Source organism: Balaenoptera ricei, chromosome 3, assembly GCF_028023285.1.
Source record: "Balaenoptera ricei isolate mBalRic1 chromosome 3, mBalRic1.hap2, whole genome shotgun sequence".
NCBI lineage: Eukaryota > Metazoa > Chordata > Mammalia > Artiodactyla > Balaenopteridae > Balaenoptera > Balaenoptera ricei.
The window spans coordinates 168,642,745-168,656,358 of record NC_082641.1 but is presented as its reverse complement, the minus strand read 5'-3'; the positions used below and the strand labels follow the sequence as shown (position 1 = coordinate 168,656,358).

The following is a 13,614-nucleotide window of genomic DNA, read 5'->3' as shown; positions in this document are numbered from 1 at the left end:
TCTAGTTTTCTAAACACCATTTATTACATCATTTATCTTTTATGGGTTAATTTGTGATATATCTATATTACAAACTAAATTCTCATATTGGCTAATATCTGTTTCATGACTGTCCAGTCTGTCCCATTGATATGTCTGTATTTATGTCCATTGCACTGTTTGAAAAGTTGCCTGTCCTCATTCATCTCCTTTTACAAACTTTCTTGAATTTTCAACTAAGTTAATATTCCTTAAGTATGACCAGTTAATACTCCTACTCATCACTTTCCTTGAGTGGATGGATCATAAGAGTCTTAATCAGAATAATTACCTCAGAGGAGTCAAAGGCAGCGACATTTCCATAACACTCAACGCTACAGGAAAGCAGAGCCCATGCCTCTTACCTTTCTATACTTAGTTCTAACCCACTGCCTGGCATACAGTAGGCACTCAAATAATTGTGGAATAAATAGAAGATGAGGAGATGCAGAGAACCATTTAGATGTCTACAAATATCTAAATATTATCATGACAAAGAGAAATGATCTTCAGAGAGAGGAACTAAAACCATGTAAGTTATAAAAAGACACATTTCAACTCAAAGGAAGGAACTTTTTCTTAAATGTATATGAAATTGAGGATAACTGTCTCTTAGTTTAGAAATTCCCTCCTGTGGTAGAGACGTAATATTCAAACAGAAATTAAGACTTTTTTTTTAATTTTAAGGAGGGACATAAAAGGTAGAAGGCTCTCATTCTCTTTATTTTCAGTTGAAAAGGCTTCATGATAAATGGTCTCTTTGTTCTTGGTTAAAAGATTTTATGATAGGGACTTCCCTGGTGGTGCAGTGGTTAAGAATCCGCCTGCCAATGCAGGGGACATGGTTCGATCCCTGGTCTGGGAAGATCCCACATGCCGTGGAGCAACTAAGCCCATGAGCCATAACTACTGAACCCACGTGCCACAACTACTGAAGCCTGTGCGCCTAGAGCCTGTGCTCTGCAACAAGAGAAGCCACCACAATGAGAAGAACACGCACCACAACGAAGAGCAGCCCCCGCTCGCCGCAACTAGAGAAAGCCCGTGTGCAGAAACGAAGACCCAATGCAGCCAAAAATTAATTAATTAATTTAAAAAAAAGATTTTATGATAGGGAATTGCCTCTACACATCCTGACAATTTCTGTCATTCATTCAACAACTATTTATAGAGCACCTATTATATACCAAGTACTGTACTAAGTGCTCAGGTTACAAAATTAACATGAAACAGAAAAGGCATAGTCCTCTCAACCTAACGAAATTTAAAGAACTGCAACACGAGCATGCAGGGCACAATTAGAATGTATGGTGGGAGTTCTGATTTGGTCTTTGGAACTGGGGTGTATTATGCTACATTGATCATTACGACAACGATAGAGGGACAAATTGGGAGAGTAATGGAGAAGTTACTATATGATAATGGAGGAATTATCTATAAAATCTTCGCACAATATCCTTCTCCGAGTCAAACTTGAGACAGAGAATGGTGTGTGCTTCAAGATATTATTTCAAGGCAAATGGCATGAGGGTAATAAAACGTCATTAAATTCTGCAACTCCCAATGATCTCTTTCTCTCTACGTTTCCCTGGAACTTGAAGAGACCACAATGGCAAGGCAGAAAGGAGATGTTACCGAGGCTGGTAGTTTCGCAGGAATTATACAGCAAAGGAATAGTGAGTGAGTCAGGGAAGATGCAAGACACCCCTGCATGTTGTGGGACATTCATTTATAAAGAGGTGTTCCTGGTAGTAGTGGTCGAAGCAGAGAAGGGACGGTATTATTGAGGAGATCTTGGTCTAGAAAACGCTAGATAAAACATAAGACTTCATGAGTGAATGAGTTTCAAATGCATGGCACATTCCTGTTTTGTCATTGTTTGAACATTATTCTTGCCTCTTTCCAGGCAATTTCCATAAGTTATATGGAAACAGGGAACCAAACAGCTATTTCAAAATTCATCCTTCTGAGCCTTTCGGAAGATATGGACCTGCAGCCCCTCCTCTTTGGGCTGTTCCTGTCCATGTACCTGGTCTGTGTTATAGGGAACCTGCTCACCATCCTGGCCGTCATCTCAGACTCCCACCTCTACTCCCCCACGTACTTCTTCCTCTCCAACCTGTCCTTCACTGACATGTTTCAACACCACCACAGTCCCCAAGATGTTAGTGAACATCCAGACGCAGAACAAAGGCATCACGTATGAAGGCTGCCTTACCCAGATGTATTTTTTCATGATCTTCGCTGGGCTAATTTGCTACTGACAGTGATGGCCTATGACCGGTTCGTGGCCATCTGTCACTCCCTATACTACACGGTCATCATGAACCCTCGCCTTTGTGGTCTCCTGCTTTTGCTTTCTTGGTTGATCTGCCTGACATATTCTTTGTTGCAAAGCTTGGTTTTGAGGGTGTCCTTCTGCAAAGAGACAGAAATCCCCCGCTTTTTCTGTGAACTTGCTCAGATTCTCAAGCTCACCTGCTCTGATGCCCTTGTTAATGACATCCTGCTGTATTTTGTAACTGGCCTGCTGGGTGTTATTCCCCTGATTGGGATCCTTTTCTCTTATTCTTATCTCCTCCATAATGGGCATTTCATCTACTGGTGGGAAGTATAAAGTCTTTTCCACCTGTGGGTCTCACCACTCAGTCATCTCCTTGTTCTATGGTGCAGGCCTTGGGGTCTCCCTCACTTCTGGAACAGCCCATCCCTCCAGAAAGGGTTCAGTAGCCTCGGTGATGTACACAGTAGTCACCCCCATGCTGAATCCCTTCATCTACAGTCTGAGGAACTGAAGGGGGCTCTGAGGAGACTTTTCACTAGAGGAACGTACTCTCAGTGAGATAATGGAAGTTAAGGGCAGGCAACAGAGATCCCAAGTGCTGATAACTGGTGTTCCTGAATATGTTACCTGAAGACATAGAAAAGTAGTACCATTTATGATATACTAGAAGAAAACATTCCTGAGCCAAAGACAAACTTGAAGCAGCACACCAGAATGTTCACCATCCACCAAGAAAGAATGGCCAACTCTATATAGGAAAAAAATCTAAAAAAGAGTGGATATATGGATAACTAATTCACTTTGCCGTACACCTGAAACCAACACAACATTGTAAATCAACTATACTCCAAGAAAAAGTTTTTTTAAAAAATGGCCAACCAATAGCAAAACTTCTCATGAAAACAAACTATTTCAAGGATATAGATTCCTACAAGCATCATGGGAGGAGAAATCAAGTCAAGGAATGCAGATGGGGAGAAGAGAGGACAAGAGTGACAACAAAAGTTTACACACTGGCTCATCTTTTAACCCTCTCGGTTATTCTAGCACCATGCCTACTGGACCATGTTTTTCCCTGGTCTTGGTCTGAAAACCATTACTTGGACCATCTCATACCAACCTCCCTCACGCCATAAGATTTTACTTACTGATTCTTGCTTTGGTGTTGGCTGTTGACCTATACTGCGGATAATATGAAACTTAATAAGAAACTTCTTTAGGAAAATCGTTGTAGTGTCTACTTTAAGAGAAGGGAAATTCTGGTCTTTGTCAATCCATTTGATCTGGAATAAAGGTCCAAAGCAATCTACTCGCTGTCTTCCTTGGCTGGCCCATGCTTCCCCAAATCTTCACACACCTGTTTCCTTTTCACAAGTTGGGCTTCAAATCAAAACTGTCAGCACTTCCGAGAGCCCCACCCTGACCACCATCCCCCTATTCATTCGTTTCCATAGCACTTATCATATTTTGAGGGGTGGCAGAACATAGAGGCTAAGAGGGCTCTGGGTTAATATCGCCATCATTCACTACGAGTGCAATCTCATGCAAGTTATTTAACTTCTCTGTGCCTCTATGCCCCATAATATATTTCCTGAAGAGTTCTGGTGGCGATTAAATGGTACACATAAGAGAGCCCAGAACAGTGTCCGGTATAAGCACTCAATAATTGTTAGCCATCAGAAGATCCATGAGAGCTGTCTGGGTCCATGTTCACCATGTGAAGGTACAAAGGGATCCATTATCAGCAGAACAGGTAGAAAAGCTGACTAGAGAGGGTTGATCATGCTATGGATTTAGATGAGCCTGAATGAATCCCCAGAGCTCTGACTTAGGGCACCAAGGATGTCATGTAGGAGGGGGCCCTGTGCAAGGCTCAGCCCTCTGAATCTCCCCGGGAGCACCATGTGCTGGAGACCAGATCTGTAGAGTCCAGGAGAGAACTTTCCTGGATCTAGAGACTAAGGATTGGACCAGGAAATGGCCCCAAACAAGGACTCCCTACAACAGGGAACTGGGAGGGCAGAGCATCCTTTATACTGGTTCAGCTCCATGGGGAGATTCTCTTGAAACGAGAGCAAAGAATTAAAGCCTGTCTTGGGTTGACTTGAGGAACGATGAACCCTCTTGGTGAATACCAGATTTGGACGCAGGCAGATTCCAATGTTTGAATCCTAACTTTATCATTTACTCTCTGTCTCTAAGCAGCCTCAGATTCTTCATTTATAAATAATTGCTGGGGTGATTATAGAAAATCAGTGTTAAGTATCAAATGTACACATTTTGAAAAAGCAGTGAATACCATATTCATGAACACAATATTTATTTATTTGTGCCCCCATCTTGTGCCAAAAAGAGGTATATCTATTGGCAGGATGCTGCACCCCACAAAGCTCTGCCCAGCTGCATTCTTCTCCAGGAGAGGTCTGAGGGTGAGATAAAAACTGATTGCTACTGGAAAAAAAAAATCACTTTATTCAGTGCAATGTCTTAGCTTCCAACCATTCTATGGAACCTCTGACCCTGGTGACCTGGGACACTGAACTAAGATGAAGCCAAGATAGGACCATCCTAATAAGCCTGAACAGTATCTGATTGTCCTCCATCTTTCAATTAGTTGCAGGTATAGAAATTATTATTCTACCACAGGGTTTTTCAACCTGGGTACTGTTAAAATTTGGGGCCAGATAATTCTTGGAGCGGGGGATGGGTACTGCCCTATGCATTGTAGCATGTTTAGCAGCATCTGTGGCCTTATCCACTAGATGCCAGCAGTTTCCGCCACTCTCACATCCCATTCAAAAAAGTAAAAAGGGCTTCCCTGGTGGCACAGTGGTTAAGAATCCGCCTGCCAATGCAGGGGACAAGGGTTTGAACCCTGGTCCGGGAAGATCCCACATGCCGCGGAGCAACTAAGCCGGTGTGCCACAACTACTGAGCCTGTACTCTAGAGCCCGCATGCCACAGCTACTGAAGCCCGCATGCCTAGAGCCCGTGCTCTGCAACAAGAGAAGCCACTGCAATGAGAAGCCCGCGCACCGCAACAAAGAGTAGCCCCTGCTCACCACAACTACAGAAAGCCTGCACGCAGCAACAAAGACCCAACACAGTCAAAAATAAATAAATAAATTAAGAAAAAAAAAAAGCAAAAAAATAGGGAATTCCCTGGTGGTCCAGTGGTTAGGACTCGACCCCTGGTCAAGGAACTAAGATCCTGGAAACTGTGCAGTGCAGCCAAGAAAAAAAACAACTCCAGATATTGCCAAATATCCCTTAGGGACAAAATCACTCCTGAATGAGAACCACTGATTTACCACGACTCAGAACAATTAATGAAAGGAAAATGAAGAGAAAAAAAGAGTAAGGGTTAGACCCTAGTTTTCCTAAGGCCCAAAACAGAATGGACCTAAAATACTGGTCTCTAGACAGAAGAGTCCTTGCATGGAGAAGGAGGCCATAGGTCTGGAACAGAGCATCAACGGACATTTGTTGACTAAACAGATGAACACATCTTAGTGACCGAAGCGCCAGAGAACAAGAACCTTATCTGTTCATTGGTTGCCTGGGTAATGATGGGAAAGGATTACAAAGGGACACGAGGAAACTTTTGGGGGTTCACCACCTTGACTGTGACAATGGTTTCACAAGTGTACATATAGGTCAAAACTTATCAAATTGTTTATTTTAAGAATGTGCAGCTTCTTATATGTCAATTGTATCTATATAAAGCTATTCTCCCTCATTTGAAATTCTTGCAATATAAACACTGGCCTTGTGGCGACTGTAAAAATAGGTACCATTTCTTCCCTTTCCTGTACCCATGTCCCTTCTGTGTAATTCTGAGGACCCTTCCACACTGGGCTCACTCATGTGACTGCACTGGGCAATGGGGTGCAGACAAACATGAAACATGCAGGGGCTTGAAAAGCACCCTGCAGGGTGGAGCTTGTGCTCTTCTGGAACCTTCTGGCATCATGTGTACAGGCCCCATCTAGACTACTGGGGGATGAGACCGAAGTGAAGCGCAAGTAACCAAACCAGCAGCCAACTGCAAGCACATGGTAATAAGCCCAGCTAAGAACAGCCCAAATTGTCAAGCAACAGAATTGTAAACGAAGTAAGTGGTGGTTGTTTTAAACCACGGTGTTTGGGGTAGTTTATTATGCAGCAAATATGAACAGGCCCCCTTCATTCCATTCTACTAAGGAGCATGCACAGGCTACCTTTCTTCCTACACAGCAAATCTCATCAGATGCCAATGGATTTCCATCAACTTCAACTAACATTTAAACTGAGACTGATAAAGTCCTGATGTACATGTGTGTTATATAATGTCCCATGTTATCCCTTCAGCTTTATCTCCTACTTCAAAGATTGTCCTTTTACTTGTCAGAGAATGTTATTATGTGTTTTTCTGTGCCTTTGCACTCAGGATCGACATGCTTATTCAAATCTGATCCTGAACACTATAAATAAGCTTTCTAAACTTAGCTTGCATCATCTCTTCAATATGGCTTTCCTTGAACTCCCAAAGTTCAACATCCCTCCTCGGGGCCTCGTTAATGGATTACCAGGCCATACTAACTATCTTATTTGTTGTTTATATCTGTCTCTCCTCCTAGACCTTTACTCCTTTAAGGACAGCACCATGTCTTTCTTCCCAAAGCCTAGTCCAGTGTAAGGCACTTAACTGATATTCACTGGTTCCCTAGAGAGGAAAAAATCCTGAGTGGAGTGGAATTACCCAAACATTACACAAGATAGAGCTGCTTCCTGCTGGAGAGGCCCCAAGAACTGAAAGCCACAGTGAGACAAGAAGACCGGGTAGGAGTATAATTACAAGTCCTCTCCAGAGAGACTGTGTAAGGTATCACGTCTGTCCCAAGAACTGGCAGAACAGTGCAATGAGATGCAAGAGCTCTGAGCCACTTAGGTGGCGATGGGAATTCAGTTTCCTTCTGCCCTGTTAATTGACATGATGGAGGAACTGGGTTGAGGGAGTAGCTGTGCTGGACTCCCAGGGCTCCTAATTAAAGAAATAGTCATATTTTACTCAATGCTGAGAGAAAGTGCTCTTCTCCCCTTGGGCTTGGCCTCCAGGGTACATTTTTTTTCAAATGTAGGCAAGAGCCAGTCAATAATTGCTATTTCTTCACTAATGAGCTGAGGAAAACTTTTGATCTGCAGAACACTCACCACCTTCACTCACAGATGTGCAACTGCCCCCCACCAAGCACCCAAAGACCTGCATGGAGCACTGCAAGTGGAAAGGGTGCAGGGACTTCAGGAAGACAAACGGAAGATGGAAGCCCTGTGACCCTGCCCCCCTGGCATAATGCACTATAAGCCCAACTGATCTATCAGGTGGTGCCAGCATGAAAGGTACTGCAGTTGAGAGGAAATGAAGTGAGGCTGAACAGACAGCACTCAATAAATGGTCCCAGTTTCCAGCTGATAAGTTGACTTATTTCACCTGTGTCTTCTCAGGTGAATGACTAATTTACAGTGGTGTGTAGAAGACGGCAGTTAATCTATGTTACAGTATTCAAATCTCCCTTCTTCTTGGGTAAGGTAGAGAAACTTTTTTTTTTTTTTAGTTATCACAAATATTAAGTCAGAAGGATTGTCAAAGGCCTGAGGCTGGAACTTGTCTTTAGAAAGCAGATTTATTTATCTACTTAGATTCTCAAGGCATAACTGAGTACTTTAAAAAAAAATCAGCTTTTATTCTGAATTCATAAAAGTAGCAGTGGGCTAAAGACAAATATAAAGGAACGCATGTAGCTTAAACTGAAGGGAAAGGATTTTCCTGGGCTCATGTAGAACAAAGGACTACAGTTTAAAGAATTGCTAGTCTTAAACTCCTATTTAAAGAGTCTCTAGGGAGTTCCCTGGTGGCCTAGTGGTTAGGATTCCAGGCTTTCACTGCTGCAGCCCGGGGTTCAATCCCTGGTCGGGGAACTGAGATCCCACAAGCTGCACAGCATAGCCAAAAGATAAAAATAAAAATTAAGCAAACCCAAATAAATTTGAGAGGCTGCAAAAATAAGTAAATAAATAAAAATTAAAAAAAAGAGTCTCTAGAAGAACCCAAGAACAGGGAAGATAAAAATAAGGACACTGGAGGATACTTTAGCCTCTGACACAATAGCTACAGCAACCAGCAAACACAGGCTAACTTCTAGCTAGAAAAATATAAAGCACATTAAAGGACTGTCTACTGCAGTTCACTCTACCCAACACATCATGTCAAGATTTCAACAAAAAAACTGCAAGGCGTATTAAAAGGCAAGGAAAAAAGAAAAGAAATAGTCTAAAACAAGAAAGCAAGCATCAGAACCAGACTCTGTTATGGCAGAGATTTTGGAATTACCAGACTAGGAATTTTAATTAACTGTGGTTAATATGGTATGGGTTCTAATGGATAAAGGGAATACGTAAGAACAAATGGATAATGTAAGCAGAGAAATGGAAACTTTAAGAAAGAATCAAGGACTTCCCTGGTGGCGCAGTGGTTAAGAATCCACCTGCCAATGCAGGGGACACGGGTTCGAGCCCTGGTCCGGGAAGATCCCACACGCCACGGAACAACTAAGCCCATGCACCACAACTACTGAGCCTGCGCAACTACAGAAGCCCGCGCGCCTAGAGCCCGTGCTCCGCAGCAAGAGAAGCCACTGCAATGAGAAGCCCATGCACTGCAACGAAGAGTAGCCCCTGCTTGCCGCAACTAGAGAAAGCCCGCACACAGCAACGAAGACCCAACACAGCCAAAAATAAATAAATTAAAATTAAAATTAAAAAAAAGAATCAAAGGAAATGCTAAAAATAAAAAACACTATATCAGAAATGAAGGATGCTATCAAAGGATGGGCTCAGTAAACTGGACGTGGCTGAAGAAAGAATCAATCATCAGTGAGCTTGAAGATACAGCAGTGAAACTTTCAAAACTGAAATGCAAAGAAAAATATGAAAAGAAAAACAATATCCAAGAACTGTAAGACGATTTACAAAAGGTGTAAATGCATATAATGGGAATACCAGGAGAAGAATGAGAGAAAAGAACAGAATATTTGAAGTAATAACGGATGAGAATCTTCCAAAATTAATGAGACAGCAAACCACCACAGATACAGGAAACTAAGAGATCATCAATACAAAATGGGATCAATACAAAAAAGAAAAAAGGAAAAAAAAAGCCTAGATCTAGGCATATTATATTCAAATTGCAGAATAATCAACATAAAATAAACCTAGACTTTACTAACAAAAACAAAAAGGGCTCTTGTACCTGGATATTTAAAAACCTTATTAACTCCTAAGTGAAAAGAAAAATACAAACTGAAATTACACAACTGTAAGGAAATGATGATAATCAAAACTACATATTAGAATCTATGGGATGCATTCAAAGCAGTGAGCAGAGGAAAATTCACTGCACAAAACACTTGTGAATGAAATGAAAGAATAAGAATAAATTAATTACTAGTTAAGAAAAAAAAACCTAGAAAAAGAAAAATAAACCAAAATGAAAGCATAAGGAAGTAGTGGAGATAAAAGCAGAAATTAATGAGGAAGGGACTTCCCTGGTGGTCCAGTGGGTAAGATTCCGCGCTCCAAATGCAGGGAGCCCAGGTTCGATCCCTGGTCGGGGAACTAAGATCCCACCTGCATGCCGCAACTAAGAAGTCCGCATGTCACAACTAAAGATCCCGCATGCTGCAACTAAGACCCGGTACAGCCTAAATAAATAAATAAAAAGAAATTAATTCCATTTTTTTCAAAAAACAAATAAACCACTAGCTTATTTGATGCACGAAATGAGAAACCAAATATACAAAAAATAAGAGGTGATGACCACTGAATCAAAAAATATTTTTAAAGTCACATAACCACTTTGCTGACCTCTATGTTAGATGAAATGAACAATTTCCTAGGAAAATACAGATTACCAGTGCTGACTCCATTCAGGTTAGAAAGCTTAAAACAGACTAATTCCATTAAAGAAATAAAGTTCCTAAGAAAACAAACCACTAAAAAGCACTCCACCCAGATGGTTTCACAAAGAATTCTACCAAATCTTCTAAAAACCACATAGTCTTAATGCTGTACAAATTATTCCAGAGCACTGAAAAGGAGGCAAAAATTCCTAATTCCTCTCATGAAGCAGCCATAATACTAATACCCAAACCAGACAGATGGTACTAAGAAACCACACATCAATTATTCATGAATACCAATGCAAAATTCTAAAAATACTAGCAAACAGAATCCAACAAAACATTAAGAAAATAATATACCATGGCCAATAAAATTCATTCTAGGGACACAAAATCTGTTGAGTATTGAGAAATTTATTAATATCATATACTATATTGATAAATCAGAGGAAGAGAATCACAATCCTCCTCATAGATGTTCAGAAAAACTTGCACAAAATACAATACCCATTCATGGTAAAACATTCAAGAACACAGGATACCTTCTCAATATGATAAAATATACAGTTGACCCCTGAACAACATAGGTTTGAACTGCATGGGTCCACTTATACATGGATTTTTTTTTTTTCAAACAATATGTACTACAACACTATACAATCTGCAACTGAATCCTTGGATGTGGAACCATGGATATGGAGGGCAAACAATAAAGTTATACATGGATTTTCTGTGTGGAGGGTTGGTGTCCCTAACCCCCACGTTGTTCAAGGGTCAACTGTACACCTTAGTTCTAAAGAACATTTATCTTAATGAATGGAAAAACAATAGGGGCATTACCTCTAGAACGAGGCAAGAATGCTCTCTATTATCATACTAGAGGTACAAGCCAATGCAATCAGACAATCAAAAACAATAAGAGGCATAAGAGTTGATAAACAAGCAAAGCTCACTCAGTTTGCAGATGATATGGTAGTATGCCTGGAAAATCCCAGAAAATAAATAATAAAATGAACTCAAAAAATGAAAGAATTCAGTGAAGTATCAAATTATAAAATCAAGATACAAAATTAGTAGCTCTCATATACAGAAATTGTGAAGAGAAGACATAATGGTAGAGAAAATTTAATTTACAATGTAAGATTAAATACTTAGGGAAAACCTAACAAGAATGTAGAAAACTTTTACAAAGCAAATTCTTAAACATTCCTGACATACACTAAAGTAGACTTGAACTAATCAGAAGACATTCCCTGTTCTTGGATAAGATGACTTAACATTATAGAGACGTTAATTCACCCAAGTTAATTTATAAATTATAAATTCAAGGCAATGCCAATAAAAATACCAACAAGCTACTTTTATGGAGTTGGACAAGATAATAGACAAGTACATATACCTCCCTCCCCGCACACACACATATACATACAAGAATACCTAGAAAAACACTTAAAAAGAAAAACCATGAGGGGGAACTAGTCCATCCAGACACTGAAACTTATTATAAAGCCTCTGATTTATAATTTAAACACTGTGGCATGGTGTGTGAACAAATAGACCAACAGAATAGAATAAAGTCCAAATTTAGACCCAATACATAAGGAATTCAGTATATGATAAAGGTGAAAAATCCCTGGGGTAAAGATGTACTTTTAAAATAAATGATGCTGGGTTAATATGGAAAAAAATAAAACTTAATCCTACCTCACACAATAACACAAAAAATCAATTCCAAGGTGTAGATCTAAATGTGTACACTAAAACAATAAAACCTATAGAAAAAAATGTGAAACATCTTCTTCCTTTCAGGGTAGGTAAATGCTTCTTACACAGGAACAGAAGAATGATGCCCATAAAGATTAGATGACATTCGATATGTCTGGTGTTGTGTTGTGCATTTGCTTTGTGTCTGTGTGGGAAATGGTGAGGTATTATTAACATTATGGTTCCCTACCTCCAAGATCCATTCCAAAAATAATTTTATTAATCCTAAGAATGTAACTGTGGAAATAAAATGGCTTTTCAGTCCTGTGTTGACAAAAAAAAAAAAAAAAAAGATTATGTGACATTAACATTAAGAACTCACTTCATCAGAAGACACCAATTAAAACACTGAAGAGACAAGCCAGAGTGGGAAAAATTACTTGCAAAACGTATCCAGCCATAGGGCCCACATCTGGAATATATAAATCAGTAAGAAAAAGGCAGGCAACTTTAGTATCATCTGATCCAACTCCATAAAATAGCCTGTTGAAAAACAAATTTGTACAACCACTTTGGAAAATTGGCATCATCTATGAAATATGCATCCCATGTGATCCAGTGATTTCAGTCCAGGGTATACACCCAAGAGAAATATATGCACTTATCCACTATCAGAAATACTAAAATATGCTCACAGCAGCATTATTTACAATAGCCCCAAGCTGAAAAGACAAATGTCCATCAACACGAACAGCTTAAATAAACGGAATAGTCAAACAATGGAACCCAATAAAACGTATTACTATCTAGAGGTCCTCACAAAAATACTGGGCAAATTAAGACAGACACTAAAGAATGTATACTGTGTGGCTCCATTTGCATAGGGTTCAAAAACAAAAAGCCAAGCCATGTTGTCAGAGTTCGAATATTAGTCACTTGTGAGGGGTAAGGAAAGGTTTGTTATGTGGACGAAGTGAGAAGGGGTTATCAGGAATGCGAGTAAAACATTTTTCTTGCCTGTTTACACGGATGTGTTCATGTGATAATTTAGCTGTACATATGTATGAGTTAAGCACTTTTCTGCATTTCAGTAAAACCTGTTTTAAATGTTACCACACAGGTATCATTACACAAACACTGCAGAAACAACTGTGGCATTAAAATAAAATAAACGTGCACAGACTGTACAACCCAGCAATTTCATACTCCTGGAATAACTCAGCAACGCTCCAGAAGGCATGTACACAATTTCTTAAAGCAGCATTGTTCCTAACTGGGAAAAGTGGAAATAGTCCAGCAACTAACTGTACATCAGCAGTAGTTAAACGAATTGTGGGATGAAAATACAAAAGAAACTACAGCCACATTCAACGTGACTCTCAAAACACCCCTACTACTAATAATCTGGACCCTGTACATTTAACTTGAACTTTGCAATGACGTTCTAACAGGTTTCTGTTTGCATCTTGTCCCTCTATTTAGCCTATCAACCCATAAGCCACTATGTTCCTCTAAAAACAGAAATTGAATGGTTGTCACTTCTCTATCCAAAATCCTCCACTGACTTTCCACACTGAGAAAGAAAGGCAAAGTCCTTCCAGTTAACCCACAAGATGCTGCAGTGAACAGGACCTCAATCCAGCTCTGACCTCAACACCTTCTGCAACTCCC

At 40.1% G+C, this 13,614-nt stretch overlaps 1 pseudogene; it reads left to right on the top strand.

Moving 5' to 3' along the window:
- Positions 1-1,942: 1,942 nt before the first annotated feature.
- On the top strand, positions 1,943-2,813 carry LOC132363983 (olfactory receptor 7D4-like; annotated as a pseudogene).
- Positions 2,814-13,614: the final 10,801 nt, after the last annotated feature.